Source organism: Struthio camelus, chromosome 1 (assembly GCF_040807025.1).
Source record: "Struthio camelus isolate bStrCam1 chromosome 1, bStrCam1.hap1, whole genome shotgun sequence".
Taxonomy (NCBI): Eukaryota; Metazoa; Chordata; class Aves; order Struthioniformes; family Struthionidae; genus Struthio; species Struthio camelus.
In genome coordinates this window covers 34,839,226-34,857,983 of record NC_090942.1, presented here as the reverse complement: position 1 = coordinate 34,857,983, position 18,758 = coordinate 34,839,226, and the positions used below count along the sequence as shown (strand labels likewise).

At 39.9% G+C, this 18,758-nt stretch overlaps 1 protein-coding gene across 4 annotated transcripts in view; it reads right to left on the bottom strand.

The window, feature by feature from the left end:
- The window catches only part of TMEM117 (transmembrane protein 117), a 240,055-nt gene that overhangs the window by 11,593 nt on the left and 209,704 nt on the right, over positions 1 to 18,758 (bottom strand). The window lies entirely within an intron of this gene.

Genomic DNA, 18,758 nt, shown 5'->3' with positions numbered 1-18,758 from the left:
TCTCCCATTATTAGATTTTTCTACTTTGACTGAACCACTTGAAATAGAATATTTTGTTTATATTAGATAATGCAATATAATTTTTACTTCAACTACATGTAAGTATGTGTTTAAAAGTTCACTTCAGAATGGCAATAATGAACTTACTGTACCAGCTGATAATACAAAATTGTCTAAGTATATGAATACCTACATGTTGCACCGTGAAAAAATGAGAGGAGGTTTACCACATACCTATTACAGCAACCTTGCAATACTAATTACAGCTTCTGTGAATAATTTGGCCAACAATTTACATATAAGAAATTGGCTAAGAAGGCCTGACCCTTCAAAACATTCACATTTGTATTCTACTTGTCGGGCATTTTCAGCCTTAGGCCTTAATACAGCTAAATGACCACTGCGTGCAAGTGAAGGTTCTTCAGCATAATCTGCTTGAATCAACTCAGGTACTGTTTTCTTCACTGCTACATTTCAGCTGAGAAAGTAACAGTGGGAATGTGTAAGCTCTTACCTATTATTATGCGTATCTTGGTAGCATAATAGTAACTCAGCTGAGAAGGCGTTCAATTTAGTGGAACCTATCATTTGATTACCTGCACCTACCATTCGTCACTTCAAAATGGGTATTACCGCATGGTTCATTACAGCCAAAACTGAAAGTCTAGCAATTCTGCTAGAAACATTATAATTACTGCCTGAGTGGCTACTCTGTGAGCTGCAGACTGTTGGGAGATCTGCTGTGAAAAACATACTGGCCCTGCTCCCATGCATACACCTGGATTTCCAACCCACAAGCTAGTGTAACGTGCAGCAAGCATCTGAATTACTAGAAGTAAGATAAAGGAATCTGAAATGCAAGGAGCCCTGTAAACGGCTTATATGCTTCCTTTGACTGAAAACCACTCCAGTATAGTCATCTCTCCAAGAGAACCAGTTCCAATTTTCTTCAGTCTCCTAAGGCTGGAAACCTTTCTACCAGGCCAGGGCTATGAGAAAAGAAAAATATTTGAAACTAAGAATCAACTTTGAAAGATAAACCACCATACATTACTTAACCTTCAAGAACTGCTAAACAGCTCCAACATTTTCTACAGTGAAAGGGAAATGTAAGACTGAATTTTACTAGCAAGGAATATAACACGGCCCTAATACTAACAGCAGCTCATTTGTGCTAACAGATTGTGCTATTGAGTTAAATGGATTAACAGGAGTATAAGCAATGAGAAATCCTGACCCACTGTACCTGGTTCTCAGTGTTCACAGGGATACTGGAGATACAGAAAGTGCTGATGTAAAGAGACAGAAAATAAGAGAAATAAAGGTGCTCTCCTCTTTCCTTATCACTAATGAAATGCACGCAGTCCTGGTCATGAGATATGGTAATGATTGCCCAGCTGCACGATCTCTTTCTTACATCGCATCTGCAACCATCCCCTTATACTTAGTACACATTGAAAACTGCTCAAAGATTAATGTTTTATGGGTGCGTGTTCTCAGTTCACAATCTCACTTACCTAATATACATCTCTGGACTTGTGTTAACTAACTCGTACATACCCTTACCCCAATAGGAAGAAATACATTACGTATCCCTGAAGAAAAACAAATGCAGAGCTGTGGATTCTGCATGCTCATACTAGAAATAAACAAACATGTGATCATAAATTTGGCCTTCTACTCTCACCTTCCCCACTGCCCCTACCGCTTCAACTGCCTTTTGCTGATTTGCCCATAAAATTTCACGGTACAGAATTTTGTATTAGACTGTGTCTTTGCATCAGACTTTTGTAAAAATGTTCAGTATTTTTTTCTGATCTATGTGCGTATTGATAATGAGGTAGCAGAATGCCAGCTCTGTCAGATGTGCAATTTACCTTATTATTTGTCTCAACAAACAATTACTGAGACTGGAAAATGTTTCATCACAAAGAACTCAAAACAGAAAAATCCAACCCCAGTGCAGGGTGCTACTGTTTCCATTATGCAAAACAAGTGAGTGAACTCACTAGAAAATACATATTTGACGTTCCAGACTACAGCTACCTTTCACATGTACATTGTTCCACACTTGCCACATATTTATCACACATTGTGTGAAGTTTACCTAAAATTGTACCATGACCTCTGTCACCCTGTAGCCCTCTAATATGGTATTGCCATTGCTAGCAAGAGACCATAGGCTTTGTACTGAGTTTGCAAGGCCTCAGGACTGAGGCTTGTCAGGCTTGCTCTAACTGAACTGTTCTTGACTTGTCTGCAGCAATTTTTACTTGGTTTAAATGTAACAGCAATTTTTCTAATTGACCAGGTGGCTATGGCTAACTGGTTTTAATTTTATTTTTTTGAATTGCACCACCACGGTTGTATAACTCTAACATAATGATATAGTACAGAGAAATATCAGCCTGACAGGATAACAGAGGCCTTGAGAAGCGGAGATGTGGCCTGGGATGCGGCACAGAGGAGCACAGGCAAGCGATCATAAAAGATGGAGCACAGGCCTGGTACTGGGGATCCCATGGTTATAAACAACTCACCAATGGTCTGTTAAAGAAATGCAGACCTGGACCTGGACAACGCAGGTTTTAGGAGTAACAAAAAACACAAAGACACAGTATCTAACACATGTAAAAGGCACCATATTTAGTAAATTTGGATGTTTACATGGAGTTTCAGATCAATGAAAAAAGAGTAAGGTGTAAAACTGTTTAAGCAAACATAAAAAAGACCCAAGCAGATCCTCGAGTGAGGAAGGAGAAATCCTCAACATCACCATGTTCCTCCAGGTGATGATGGCTCGCAGTAACGCTCCCCTGCCACCAGAATGAAACCACCATCCTTAGCACCCAGGGGAGCAGGGCAGGGGTAAGCATAACACCAGGACAAGGATAGAAACCAAGTGTGCCTAACAATTTTAACTGTATTATTATTATCACTATTACCGAAACGTCTTCTGCATAGAGGTATTCTTTCTTTTTCTGTAATAATCACATCCTAACTAACAATGATTCTTGGTTTAGACTGTTAAGATTTCAGCTATGCTAGCAGTAAGTTCTTGACTTTATCTATAAGGTGTGTTTTCTCTTTGCCCATAAAAAAGATTTTCAGTGTAAAACTTCCATCAGTCTGATTAAACAATCTGTTATTTAAGAACAGTCCCGCTGGAAACAGGGAAAATAAAATAAAATAAAATAAAATAAAATAAAATAAAATATTTCAAAGGCAATATTTAAAAATAAGAAAGCAAAATAACGAGTTAAACCTTCTGACTTCCATGAAAGTCACCACTGTCACAGCACTTAGGAAAATGAAGCTTCAATTTAGGTGATTAAATACCCTTTGGTGTTTCCCTTTAGTCACAGCTTTGATAAATGAGCACGTGCGCCCTCCATGTATCGACATATCACCTGAGAACATGTTATTAGCAGTGTGCAGGAGAGGAGCAGATGACTACTAACTTTCCAGGCTAATGCCAGTATCAGGATGTCAACTCTAAACCCAATAAAGTGGCCATTTTGCTGTGCAGATTTTAAGAAAGTGCTGTCTCAGATGTCTTGACTGTGTTATCAATTTTTGCCTTATTGAGAAACAAAAGGCAATTTAATTTTAATGACATCCAGACAATTATTTTTCTAAAAAAGTCAAGGCGCCTAGGAGGAATAATCGGCATCATCTGTTAACAGGTGCACTAATAGCTCCCATGTACAGCCTCATAAATCTAAATGCTTCCCCCTTTGAAACAGATCTCAGATCTGCAACGTGCTTTTTATATACAGTATTTTCCCTCCATGGTCTCTGATCATCAGTCTGTGATAACTACTCTTCTTCGGCATATGAGTGACACGCCTGATATTCGTTAACTTCTCGGCTGATAACTGCACAAAGTTCACTTGATCAGCTTTAGTACTCATTACTGAGGTGCCTCTACTCGGCAATACCTACAGCCTCATTCAGAACAGGGCCTAAAATACCATATTTAGATTGTATCTGCACTTGCACAGCTTGAAAAATAAAACTATACAGCCATACTGCTAGTTCATATTTGTATCTCTCATACTGAATGAACAGATTGTTTCTTCTTTAAATTCATCAGCATCAAATTTTGAATATTCATCTAATTCAGCATTTTCCAGCCTGGGGCGAGCGGGGAGGGTTCCTGTAGAGTCCTTCTAAGCAGTCTATGAAGAAGAAACCAGCCCAGAACAAGGAGGCTTAAATTAGCTACACAGAAGTCTGCAATTTCACCAGCAAGTTTTGGGGGATGTGCAAATTAAATGTTATTGCCTGGTTTCACTCTGCAGTCATGGGTAAAGGGCAGTCAGAGGATGAATTTAAGATCACTGAGGGGTTCATCCTAGTGTTGCAGTGGGCAAAGAGGGCACCTCTGACTTCCAGCTGCTATCTCATTAAAAGTAGAAGCGTAGAAGGAAAACTCTGAACACTGCAAAAGAGGAGATCATGATAGTTTGATATTCTCTTCGTAGTTTTTAGTTCCTCAAGCCAAACAAATGCACACACTGTCTGCTGCAAGGCCAGGTACCGGTTTCAGATCCTACTGTAGTGCTGGAGACACCAATTTGGTATCTCTTTTTGTAAAGGTATTTTTAGTAATGGTAACTGAGCATCAAAGCCACACTTCCTGATGTGATCAGGCCCTTCTCTGCCATCACGGGAAAAAGCAAAGGCTGTTTGGTGAGGCTGTGCGCTGATGTGGAGGCGAACGCAGCTGCTGTGGAGGTCCCCGCTGGCTCTGGCCAGGGTGCGCTGGGCACGCCGACAGCACCCAGCCAGCGCTCTGGCATACTGCGAGATTACTTCTTGCTGCTTGGCATTTTTTATTGGAGGCTCTGGGCCATGCCTCCCAACCCCGGCGAGCCGGGACCAGCTGCCTGCTGGATTCAGAAAGGATATTAAGCTCTCTGGGAGCCCAACTGCAGCTGTCAGGAGACAGCAGCCCCCACTTTGCTCAGCCAGCAGCCCCTTTGCACCCAGGGAGAACTGCCGTAGAGAAGGTGGGCCTGGGGTTAAAAGCGGACAATGATTAATAGTAAACAAATGCGCCATGCTTTCCTGTCTTCTCCTGCCTCTGTGTAGCTTCACGGGGTGTTTGGTACACTGTAAATACGAAATAATACTAAAAACAATATAAACACTGTTCAGATATAATCATGAAAAGGGACAAACACACATCAAATATTTCAGCTTTAAGTAGTAATGATATACGCCGAAGTTAAGGCTAGGAATAAGCTGGTACTTAATTCCCTTGGAATAAGTAAGTAAATAAAATAAAGAACTGAGAAAATTCATAAATGAGTGTGTATGTGTCTGTTTGTTCCAGAAACTGCCTAGAGCAATTTTTATTTAATTTACAAAAATCCTATCAAGTAGAAGAGTGTGTTTTCAGGTGTCTTTGGATCTCTTAAATAGCTTTGTTCACCTCCCAGAACATGGCAGACAAGCAGAGAGAGAGACAAAACCTAATGAGAGGTAATGGCTATGTATTTTTGTAAGTGTTTGAAAAAAGAAATGAACTGCTGGAATTCAGGGACAAAGGCCCAAGTCCTCTGTGGTTATCTCTAATTTCATTGCAGTAGTGCAACTTGCACTGATCTCTGCAGCTGCGATCTCTGCAGCTGCGAGTAGCTAAAATGCAAATATCCTTTTAATATTTCATACAAACATACATAAGAGGGGAAGTCACTAGCCATGACTAGAACTCACTTTTACGCTTGTGAGATCAAATCTACAGCTCAGTTTGTGGCCTCCCATTCTTTGCCAACACCTTATTTAACTAGGCTGAAAGCTCTGCAGACACTGTGGTTTTAGTGCTTGCTGAACCAAAAATATTTATCTACTTTTAACCTTATCCACCTGTACACTTGGATGACCTTTGTGGCGCTACTTATGTCCTCAAAGTGAAAGGTGGAGCATTATTTGTCATAAGATATCCTGCTTTATGTCGATACTATCAGTGCTAATTGATTCATAGTTTTCAAGGCCAGAAAGCATTATTTGTTCCTCTGTTTTGGCTTCGTGTATAACAATCGTAACACTCCACAAGGAATTTTGGCACAAACTCCCTAACTGCAGATACAACTACACCCTATCTTTTAGTCTTGACTTAAAGACCTTCGGATATGGAAAATCCACAATAACACGGCACGCTGTTTCAGTGTTGAAACATCCTCTTGGAAAATACACTGGAAAAGTGCTTTTTCATGTTCTGAATTTCTCTACTTTCTGCTTCCATCCACTATGATTCCATTATGCCTTCTACAGCGAGAAGTCTTTTCTGGGTGTTCTGCATATCAAGGTCATCTCAGCTCTTACCCTTCTTCTCTTCAGACAACTATAAAGCAGGGTAGAAACAGGCAGGCTGACCTCTCGGTACCCAGGTTACACAAGGTGCCTGAAAGGCTACTTCTCTGTCAGCACTGGACTTTCGCCCAGTCACTGCCAAGCTGGCGAGTTCCTAGTAGCTGGCACAGAGGACTGAAGGCACTTTTTTTTTTTTAATGACTTCAGTAATAGAAAAGTTATCGCTGCACTGCAAGGCATAGGCATACCCACAACCTTGCTGTTCTCCAACATCTTTAAGCTCCTGTCCTCCTCAGTCTTTGCCCTAGGGAGTTTTCCTCTGTCCTCGTCAAGCTCCTGGCTTTTCTCTAGAACCACCACTACAAGTATTGCTTAGTCATTTTCTCACTTTTTTGACAAAACAATAATGAGACAGCAATGACTCCCTCCTTGAGAGTTAAAGCAGCAATATGGCCTTCTGCTTGGCCTTGGACGACCCATTCCATTAAAACATCATTACAGAATCCTTTTGTCTGTTATCTATTCCTGCTTATTTAAAGAAAGCAATTCTCAGGCCACCAACAAGCCATGGGTCTCTACACTTCGGATCTACATATTAATGCATTTTGAGCCTAGACAAAGCTGTGTATGCAGAAGTCCTCAAAACAGTGACTCTTGTTATTAAAACGTCAGAATTGGTCTTTAGCTTCTTCAGAGCGAGCTCAAAGTAATCTCAAATTTTCATACTGCCTAAAATAAGAAATGTCTGCATTTCACTGAAAGACCTGTATCTATGCCCACATTCACTGGCAGATGCCTTTTTGTGAAAGATAGCACTGCTTCTCTCTCCTCTGTGCCTGTAACTTGGGTATCATCTTCTGTTCACTCCTCACAACCTCGTAATGCCTTGATACTGCAGATCTTTCCTGCATAACGTATCACGGTTACGACTATTTCTATCAAACCCCATAGCTAAAACTCCTATCTGGGCTCTCATCATTTGTTGTTCAGCTACATCAGCATCTTTTCCTCCAGCCTTCAGAAGTACAACTGCTGGCTGATACAGAAATGCTGCTGCAAAAACCATTTTCCTAGTCCATTTCTTTGACTATGTCAGTTCTTTCTTTGATCATATTAAATATAGGCCACTTTCTTTCATACTCAGATCCCTTCAGACTATCCTAGGTGCAGACTCTCTACACGACAGCTGCTCAGCCGATTGAAGAATCAGCCTATAAATCCAGGCGATGAATCTTTTAGATATTTAAAGCTTCTCTCTGTGCAGTTCTCTATCCGTTGCAGAGTTTTCTCCTCCTCCTTCTTCCCCACAACTCTACTTTGCTGTCTATGAGAACGCTTGTGGATGTCATGCATCAGGTACCCAGGATTACCTGTCACCCTGACCAGTGAAGTCCAAAGAAGTCACCTTTGCTTACATCCACCTATCTGACCAGAGACAACTCGTGATTGTTTTCATTGACAATGAAATGCTCCAGGACCAGAGCTGTATTTCGGTTGTCTTTGAACATCATCTAACATGTTACTGCCCCAGTCCTTAATTAGCATTGCTAGTTGCTTGATGATACTGCTAGTAGTGTGAGGGGCTAATGGCTATTAATTCTTTCTATTCTAGAGGAACAAATTGTGTTTGATAACAAGCCTGTGCACAGGATGGATACTAGGAAGAAGTGTAATCACCGTTTCCCTCAGAGGGCAAAGACTATTCTCTCTTAAAGACTCCCTTCAAGTTTTCGCTACTCACCAGAGTCAATGAGGAGCAGGGTGAAGCAACTTTATCTATGCCAGAAATAGAGCAGACAACACTAAGCACACTCTCTTGCATACTAGGATGTCCAGGGAGCAAGTCCACCAGCTTCTCCATCAGGCAAATGTGAGGTCTCATTTATCTCAGTGACACTGGTAGGTTCTCCTTCTGTATAACACATTCTTGCCTGTTATTCACAACTACTGAAAACAGTGATTAAAAAAAGCTGCTGAAAAGTAAATGTTCTGCTGTTTTCTTCCGTTCACTGAGCTTCTCCAATTTTTATAAGCCTTTATGCTTGCTTTACTGCTTCAGTCACGTCTGACCTTGGTTCAGCTACATGGCTGTCAGGTAATTATTTTGGATGAGAAACACCAGCGTGAATTTTTGCAGCTAGTTCTTGGCTTGGATAAGCTTCTAAATACAGTAGTAATATTACAATATTGTGTACATGCAGGAAACAAAGAAATCAGGTCCTGAAACACAACTGTATCTTGTTCCCTACATGAAACTTCCCTGAACTACCAGCAAGGTAGCCAAAATTTTTTTTCTAATTACCTCAGCAATACACTTTATGGAAGCCATTCCTGTGTGGTGAATAGAAGAAACGAACGTTCACTAACAATAAGCAATATTTACGCATTTTCTGAGACTACAGCTTCCTGTCACCAGCCATGACTAGAACTCACTTTTATGCACTTGATCATTTCTCATATGCTGAAAGACCAAATATCTGACTCCGATTATGATGTGGAAAATAAAAGCAAATTTTAAATACATTGCTACGTAACCATCTTCAACAATATGAGTACATACGCATTCATATACATACCCTTGCCTTGTAAAATATGTACCTCCATCTCAGTTGAAAGTAATACGAAATGTGGATCATTTCAGGATTTTGAATGACTGTTAATGCTATTGTAACCTACTTGAGAACGGGAGGCTCCCTCTTGAGTTCTAAAGCTATTTCACATGAAGGGAACTGTCTCCAGTTGATTTCAGCTGCATTAAAAAGTATATTGTCCTTTTTCTTTCCAAATACCCACATAAATGGATTTCCTTGTTGCTTGATATGCAAGTCTGAAGGGTGTTTTTTAGGGTTGCCTAACCCTAAGAAGACAGATTTTCAACAAAATACCTGAGCAGATATTTTCCTCGCTATGAGCTTTGCAACCTAATAAAAATGGTGTTATAGAAATGAACAGTATCTGGGGCAAGGGGATACGTTGTTCACTGTAGAGGGAAGGTAAATCAGCTGTCTCAGAATTAGAAATGGATGACTGAGGAGCTGTTCTGCTCCATAAAAAATTCCTTAAGATCACATATGTTCTGAAATGTTTTACCCTTGTCTGTTCCGCAAAAATTTGGGGCCAATTACAAACAAAACTATGAACTTGCCTTTTGGTATTAAGTGCAATCTAGGATCAAGCCTAAAGAGGTAGGCTTGGACCAATGCTCTCAGACTGAAACTGTTGTCCAACTTGTTCAACTTGTTTTGGTTTATCTGCAACTGTAAATTGCACATGGGTTTGTGCAAGGGTTCAACTTGCTGTGATTAAAGTTGTGAAACAGTAATATTCATTTCCATTGAAGAAAAAAAGAACTAATGTCGCATTTAGCAGGTATTGAGAAAACTTACAGTGCTTAAAAAGACGATAGAAAGTAAGACTTACAGAAAGCCAGAGTTGCATGCAGAATGCATGGCAAAACGCATTTCAGAAACTTAAAAGTAGGCTTGAAACAAAAAAGCAGTGCAAATTCCCTTTCCTTTAAAACCACTAATAAGTCTCTTCCAAAACTATTTTTCTCCTCCTAAGTTTTAGTAATTCAAAATACCAGTTTTAATATGTAAGGAAAGAAAAATAAAATTGTGCAGAGATTTTAAAAGAAGGAAGGCTTGCTTTGCAAAAATTCTGCACTTTAGTTTTTGTTTTAGGGACAACAGTAACATGGAATTTGGTTTTCGCAGCTCCCTCTCTTGTTTTTTAGTTGAAGCTGAAATAATTTTCAATGATGTCCTGAGTTTTTAAACTAATAGGATTAGCAACAGCATACCGTACTTGCTAATGTATTGAGCTGTATTTCCTGAATGCAACATAATGCATTCCTGAATTCCTTCCCCATATGCCTCCCAGCTTTATCTTCAAAACCTATGGAGTGGTATTAGGCACATCTGTTCTAGAAGTAACAGAAGCTTTCTGGTATCAGTTGGGGTGCAGTACAAGGTGCATATGCTATGTTTGCACAGCCGTTGTGTAAACACATCTGGGTAGCAAAAGAGGGTATAAGGAAACATATAAAGGTTTGTAGAACATAAAAATAAAATCAGCATCACTTGCATATCCGTACTGTCGAAACATGTTTTCAAACAATCATCAAATAGTCTACAATACAAGTGAAAACGCACATATATTATATAGGTTTATATAGGTTTATTTTGTCCATTCTTATTTGCATTATACATGCTGCCAAAACAGTCTCCAACATTTGATGACAGTATTGATTAGATTTCAATTCACCATGATGGGAACCAGCATACAGACAGCTCCCTTGTAGATACCTCTGTTTAACGGTCTTAAACTTCAAGCTGATTCACGCTATGAGTATTTCAGCTGAGTGCCCTCTCCAAAAGTCTGATGAGCTGTTCTTGGCTTATCAGTACATGCTACAAAGAAGATGTCCTCTCCCACACTAAAGTCCTCTCTCAGAACACGTTAACTCCTTACTGTTTGGAAATGATGGCTAGTCTAATGAACTCGGAATAACTCTTCAGGATTTGCAGTGATCTACGTATTTTTTTCACACGGACCGCAATGATTTTAATAATCATATGAGACAGTCTCTCGACTTGCTCACCAGATCAGAAAGATAGCAAAATGCTCAATGAGCTCCTCTGGTGAGGTGCATCATCAAATCGGAGCATCCATCTTTGCCACCTCAAATTAAACCTAACTGCAACCCAACTATTTCAGCAGTTTTTACTGCTGAAAATGCTGTACTGCTGGAATGGCCCAGGCTTTGGTTACAAATGGCCTCGAAAATGTCCTGGGAAGTATAAGTCCATGAAAACAAAAGGAAAGAGCCTTCTTAACTGCACTGGTATGAAACAGAGGCTCAACTCGGTGCGTGAGATATAGATTACCAAATTCAGTAACAATGGACCCAAGAAATTACATTTAACCACAGAACTAAAAAAGTGTCCCACGCATCCTTTTACTGCATTGAAACGCAACTTCTGTTCTGCTCACTCACTGCATGAGCAGGGCACCCACGCCAATTCCCCAGCCGATGACAGACGCTTCTGATGACATTGTGCGAGGGTGCGAGGGGGAGAGAAACAAAGAGGCAATACCCTGTGGAGGCTGGACACATCATGCCCCCACAGAAGGAAGCCTCTTGCAGCCTGAACAATGATGACTTGCTTGCCAGCCCTCTTCTAAGTGTTTGGAAGAAATATCAGTGTGCCCCTTAGGTGAAATTTGGCTTGAAGGGTCACATAAGTAGAAGGGGCCATGAAATCTAAAAGGCACAGGTACACCATTTGACTAAAGAGGCTTTGAGAAAAAGAGGAAAACAATAGTCTCCCCACTTTAGCACTTTAGGGTATACTAGCTTTATTATTTTCAGAAATAATAAGAGGCTACATAGAACTAGTGCACTGTTTGGATTATTATACTGTGCCATCCATATAGACCACAATATTACATTAGTCATTCACTGCAGCTCAGTGACATGAAATATCCTCTTATTATAGAGATTGTACGTGACTAAATAGTTGCAGAAATTATTTACTTAAGCTCTCCCATGCAAACTGCCCTCCCCTCTCCAAAAAGCCATTCATTTTCTTATCCCTTTGGGAAATGCTGCTGGTACTCTCTGTATGTTATGCTTACATAAATCACATGCCTTAAAGAATGAACAAAACCATAAAACCAAAAATATAGCCTCAAATGTGAATAAAAATTAGGGAAGATAACTCTCCTCTACAGCCCCCTTTCTGACCTCAATGCAAAAGTACACTTCCTGAGTGCGAGAGAGGAAAAATGCAATTTCAGCTTTTTATACCAGAGCAATACATCTGCCTCTGCCAACTGCAGGCAGAAAACATGAACTTCATCCTAAAAGGTTTTCAGTGTTTAGAAATCTCCTGGGAGAACTTGTCAAAAACACAGTGAACCAAGTTCTAATTGTACTAACTCACCGTGGTCTTGACAAACACAACAGTTTGGTTTGAATTTCAAAATTATTCCCATCAAAATCCTTGGGAGGAGAGACAATGTTGTTAAGGTTTCTTTCTGAATCTCAAAGGCATATCAAAGGTTGGTGGTGTGCCTTGAATGAATTAAAGTGTTCTCACTGAGATTTAAATCTATATATAGCAACTATTCTGATCACAAGAAAAGGCTGAATTCTAATTTTAAAAAATGACAGACAAGATAGGATGGACAAATCTCAAACATTTTGGAAATGCCAGTGTAGATAAGGAAGCATATTTACAGTGCTCGGCAGAAGCTTATCCAAACTAACAGACTCTTCTGAAGGGTGCCCTCCAGCAACCCTCCTGCTAACTCTTTACTTTTGAGCTGCAAGAAACCCCTTCTCCAACTCACTGCCAATGCTACTTTTGGAAGATCACTTGCCAACTTCCTTTTACAGAGAATTTTCTTTAGGATCAATTGTACACGCCCCATGCCCGCCTCTTTTTGAAGGCAAAGATGGACTCTTCCGCTCCGTCATTTCAAAAATTTGGCTCTATCTTTCATCTACCCCTATGACCTTACAACTCTGTAATCTTTCCCACTGACGATAGTACTTGTGTGCATTTCTCTTTACTGTATTTTTTCCATAACTTCCTCCTTAACATCTATAAGTGGTGAACTTAATTCAACACTTCATATTTTTTAATTTTGAGAATTTTCCTGACAAAGGTGCCAGAGAACACACAAAGCCTTGAGAAATTACATGTTGCCTGCTCTCAGAGATGCTTTTATGGGGGAAGTACCAGATGCAGTAAACTGCGTATGGATAAAAGTATAGCTTCCAAACTTCCAAGTATGACTCCAAAACTTTAATTACTGGCATCAATGAATCAAGGGAGCTACATTACAGCAGCTGAGTGATTACTCTCTCAGTGTGATTAATCGACCAGGTGGGATTTTAAAGGATGGTTCTGCATGTGCATATGCATGTCGAGGAGAGGTGCATGCGTGCCTTTGTTGGGGAGTTTCAGTTGAAATAGCCAAAGCCATATAATACAGGTAGTTACCGAAACTTTCTGGACAGGGAAACAAAATTCAAGCTTTATTTTCAATTGTTTAAAGAAATGCTAAATCAATTTTCTCATCAGAGGAGCTGTTTTAGAGCGATTCAACAAGTCAAGATAATGAATGATCTGTTCTCTCACAGCATTCCTCAAGGAGAAATTATCCCAAATGATATGGTTACTTAATAGCCACATTTATAAAGGGACAGTCATTATGTGAATTATGTATTTTACATAATTTATTTGAACTTTTAGTTTATAGCAGCACTTTTATCTTTTTTCATTCAGTGATAAAAAAGGCATCAGTTAAAATTCTCCAGCATGTCTGCAGAACAAATGTCTGTTAGTGAAGTTGCAGTGCTCATTCAAACGTATAATTATACATCGGAGGGTTCTGGGCAATTTACATTTGCCAAAATAATGAATAGATAAAAAAATGTACGCTCAAATGTAGCAATTCCGGTATGAGAAATGCATTACAAGACAAATTTAGGAGGGTGTCAGTCTATAGCAGTGCTACCTAGCATTTGATGACTGTTGCTCAAAGCACTTCTGCTGTTAAATACGTAAACTCACTTACAATCCAGAAAGTGATAAACCTGCTATCATATTTTTAGAAGAAAACACAGACTACTGCTTTCATGTTTCCTCAGACTCAGTACATTTTTACCGAGGTTTATCCAGTTTGCACGTACAAAGCATGACTACAAAGCATGCAACTATGAAATAAAAGACAATCAAGAGTATAACAAGCATCACTGCAATTTCTAAGAATCTACAATAGGGGGTGGAAAGGTATAACAGAGGAAAGCAATTTAGAACCACATCACAGGTTATTACTACATCAATGTATTATTTAGGGATTAAAGACTACTGGGCTAATGGGTCTGCATCGGCAAGCCTAATAGCCGACGTTCGCCAAATGTTCTCATTTGGCCTAAAAGCAATTCTACTGGCTTCTACGAGCAAAAATTCAAAATCTAAGTTATTAAAATAGCACTTAGTGTAGTTTGTGTGTAGTGGGTAGTGCCAGTGTACTTTGGAGCAGACCCTACTAGGAGACCTCGCAGAGGCTGAGTGGATCTGAGAGCTCCATCCTCTAGAGTTTTCCACACCAAACTACAGATATCCACAAAAGAAAGTTTCCAAAGCAAGTCTGAGATGTCCTTGAGTTTTTCTGGGTGACGCTTTTTCCAAATGATAAACTCCCCTGATTTGGGCTATAGGAAACACTAACCAGGAAAGGAATTTTATTTTTTTTAATCACGGCTCTCATAAGAAGCACGGACAGTTAGAAGTTCCGATGACAGCACAGTAGGGGGGGGAATCCGTGAGGCTTGGAGACAGACAGCTCGTCGTAATGTTTCCCTATCTTCTTGTAGTCTTGATCAATATAAAATTTGATCAACGCCTGACAAAAGTAGTAATTCTTAACAATGACTTAGAATGGCCAAATTTCTTACAAGAGACTCAGAATAACCAATAGCACAAAAGGGGTAGGAATTACTGTCTCTTCCTAAAATATTCATGACTTTTTCCCTACTCATTTTATCTGCATTTTACAATTCAACTCTGAGTTTTCTTGCACTCAGCTGCCAATCTCCTTGCTTTGAGTGCTGAGTCAAACTACAAAGATAATATCACTCATGTCACTCTCGTATATTTTGTAGCAACCGCTTCAGAAGTTAGTTAGAAGTTTCCTGTTTGGTAAACATATACAGTTCCACTGTATACTATGTTACACCTCATTCTAAAAAATTAATTTTTTATTACGAATCCTACTTAGATCCCTGAAAATCTCTTCCTTACTCTTCCTTAGTTTAAATGCCTACTTAATAAAAGTAAGCAAAGCCCCAAGAAATAGTTTCTTTGACAGAATACTGAGTTACTCAAGGCTCTGCTACTTAATTGGGACTAACGACAAAATTCTACTCCCTTGAAAATATCACCAAAAGCTTTCATTGATTTTACTGATGTAAACTCAATTACCAATGACACATCTGATCTCTAAATCTCTATTTTTATGAGTATAATTCTGCACAAGCATTTCTACCAGAATGGATTACATTTTGGAACTGGATCACTAAAGAAAACTGAATTTATGTTCTCATTGAGAGTTTAATGTTATACTAATCTATAAATTCCCCATAAAATATATTAATTTTATATTTAGTTTTGTGATACAACCTAGAGGCCCATCTAGCCAGTATGCCAGTGCGATACGGTATGAATATACATAGACGGTTATCCCTTACCCAAGGGAATTTGTAGTTTAATTGTTACCTTTTTAAACTCTCACTACTATTCTGCCTTTGCAATAACAATCAGTATCTTATAAACTAAAGAATACTGGTACTTGATATAGTAAGTAATTGCATTTGACAGATAATATTATCCTGATAGGTAGTTCCCCTTAGCAATATACACTGAAGCATTCTGTATAGCACAAACATAATTGCCTTAATTTGTGTTGGGACACTTTGTGTACATTTATGGACCAGCTCTTTATGGGGAATAAAAATGTGTTTTTTCAAATATTTTCAGTGTTCAAAGTTGCTTATACTTTAAAGTGCTGTGTAAAGGACAAGTACTGTATTATTGCTATAAAAATGAATGTGGAAATAAGGTTGAGATATGATTACATGGAAGCAGCTACCTAATGACGTGGCTGAGACTCTGAGTGTCACCAGTATTAACTAAGCATTTTGCAGGCAAATTAACACAGCTGTGTCAAGTTGGATCCACTGCCTGAGAGCAGAGGGTAAAACTGAGCCAGGATGTTAGAAAACAGTTCTGGAGAGTTAGGAAGAGCTTCACTTCTGTCAGTCTATTATCTCCTGAAATTCAGCAGTTGAAGGGGGCACAGAGCCCTCCAAATGCAGATTGTTCTTCTTTCCAACCTCTCACAACCACAGGGAGAAAGAGCAAGAAAACTCTGTATGTGAAACCCTGGCGATTTTCTCTTTTCACAGCCCTTAGGTGCAACTTATAAGTGCAAAAGGATGAAATGCAACAAATTATAGCAAGGGAGCCTTTCTGCTTTCTGTTTTACTATGAAATGACATTAGAGGAATAATTCATGTAACCTTGTCACAGCGGAACCCGTTACCATTGTGACAGATGTCCTATGGACCAGATAGAAATCAGCGCTGCTTACTGTTTAAGGTATGTCTGTGTACAAAATACAATTTTCATTTGCTTATAACTTTTCCAAATTTAACCATGTGGGCTGAACTCAGCCCATGCCAGGTGTTTGCCTCAGGCTGTTTTTTTCCGTTTGGTTCTGTGTTTCTGTTTTAGGTTTCTGACATTTTCAACTAGCATCATTCAGACACTTCTGAGAGTGAGACCAAGGGAAAATAAATTGCCTTGCCTACTGTAAAAAGCCTTATGCTTTGAAGTAAGTACTCCCTTGCAGTTTAGCAAGGGAGTAACTTTGTATCAGAGATGTGTCTTTTGCTTCCCTGTGAATATCTGCCCAAAATTGGAAGAGTTGTAAGGTGCCTTTGAAAAGTCTTAATTTCCACACTTGTGAGAGTTCAGCTCAAGGTTCAAAAACAAATATTTTCACAAACTGTATGTCACTCAACGTACCTAAGTGTCTTTCCGCTCCTCATCAGAGTATGAAAGTGCCACTCAGGAGAGCAAAGAGCATCCTCCATTCCCCCTTTGCCTCCCACTCTCGTTACTGCTTGTGGCAAGACTCTGAGCTATTTCCAAAGAGCCGGCACCAGTACAGAGGTTGAGGGGCTCGGAGACAGCTTTGCCATAATTACTAATGCCAACTACCCTGAGCTCAGATGGAGCTCGGAAAGTGGGACTGAGCGGAAAAGAGAAGATGAGGATGAGAAGACTCTGAACTCTAGGCCTGAGTCTAGCAGGGACACAGGGGCCTAAGCCCTTTCCTCTTCCCTATCCATCAGCCCTCTCTGAGTCCAAGCTGGCAAGACATAAGGTCTGGCATGTCCTTGTGTAGGCACCCAGTTCAGTGAGGGATATGTCCACCTGAGCTAGCACATGAAGGAAAATGAGAGCAAGGAAAGACAGGATATAGGAGACAGAAAAATTAGAATAGGCTACAGAAAGAGCCTGAGAGGAGTGGAGGAAGTTGAATCAGGGCAAGAGCGTAGAGACTTAGAAAGGATAGTGAGGGTGAAAGCAGTAAATTGAGAGTGGCTGGGTAAGAGAAATAGGACTGACTTGGGGAGAGAGGGAAGGGAGAAAAGGAGAGATTTGGATCTGGACATCAGGACTAGACTGGAAGATCAGGATTCAATGGGTGGAAAGACTAGAAATGAGATGCCCAAAGACTAAAATTTAGAATTGGGTAAGAAGAATGGGACTGAACCAGGAATGAGGAAGACAGGGGCAGGGGGCAGATGAGAGAAAGACAGGAGGATAGTTTGGAAGTGTCGGGAAGGATAAAGCCAAGTTTGGAGAAATGGGCAGAAAGAGTCTTTGCCTCTCCGTCTTTGGAGTATGGAGTGGCCACCCCGACTCCAGTTACCACCATCCTCTGCTGTTAACAAACAGATGTGAAGCCCATAGGCAAAGTATGTGTCTCTTCTTCCTTTTGAAGCAGCTCACAGGAAGAATAACCACATATTAGTATTAGCAGCTGGCTGCCTCATATGGCAAGCATCTGTGCAGTGGAGCTACTGGTTCCAGTACGCTGATACGCAGGATCCCTATCATGGACTTCTGGTTTCAAGGTTTCTGTCTTTTTGTAAAACCTAAAGCAATCATACATACATAAAGGCCTGCATTAAAGGAGCTGTCTTGAGGTTTATACGTTAAAGAATCATGAATTAGGAAATGACAAAGCTAAGGCTATCTGTACCGTGTGTGTACGTATAATACAGTTGTTATTTAGGTATACGATCACACATATCCAGGGAACCCATCCCTTTTTCAGTGAACAGGACCTAACTGTTCTGATTATGAGCTGGAAACATGGTGAAAGAGACTCCTGTAGTTCTCCTGCGTTCTGCATCTGCTAGGGAAGCTGTATGGTGTGTGGAAAGCAGGGTATAAGCGAAAGAGAGAAAAGTAGATGTGAAAGCATTATCCCACTGTTACGGGAATTCGCTGCTGTCAGGAAAAACTGAATTCTGTCCACTCTGCTGCGACACTTCTCAGAGATACTAAGCGAATTTATAAAACCAAACTGTTCACAGGCAGTTATAAATTGTGTTTGCCATTTTTTTCTGGCTCTGGTACATAGCACTACCTAGACAGGAGTGCCCTGTCTCCTTTGAGATCAGTTTAAAAAGCAACCAGTTGTTTTTATGGAACCAAATATATGACACAGTCATAGCCACCACTCAAAACAAGCACATGGCAAAACATTAGTAGGAACAGATCCATGGATCTCTTAGTCAGAGATTTCCCCCAAGACTGAAAGAGCAAATGCAAGAGTGAAACATT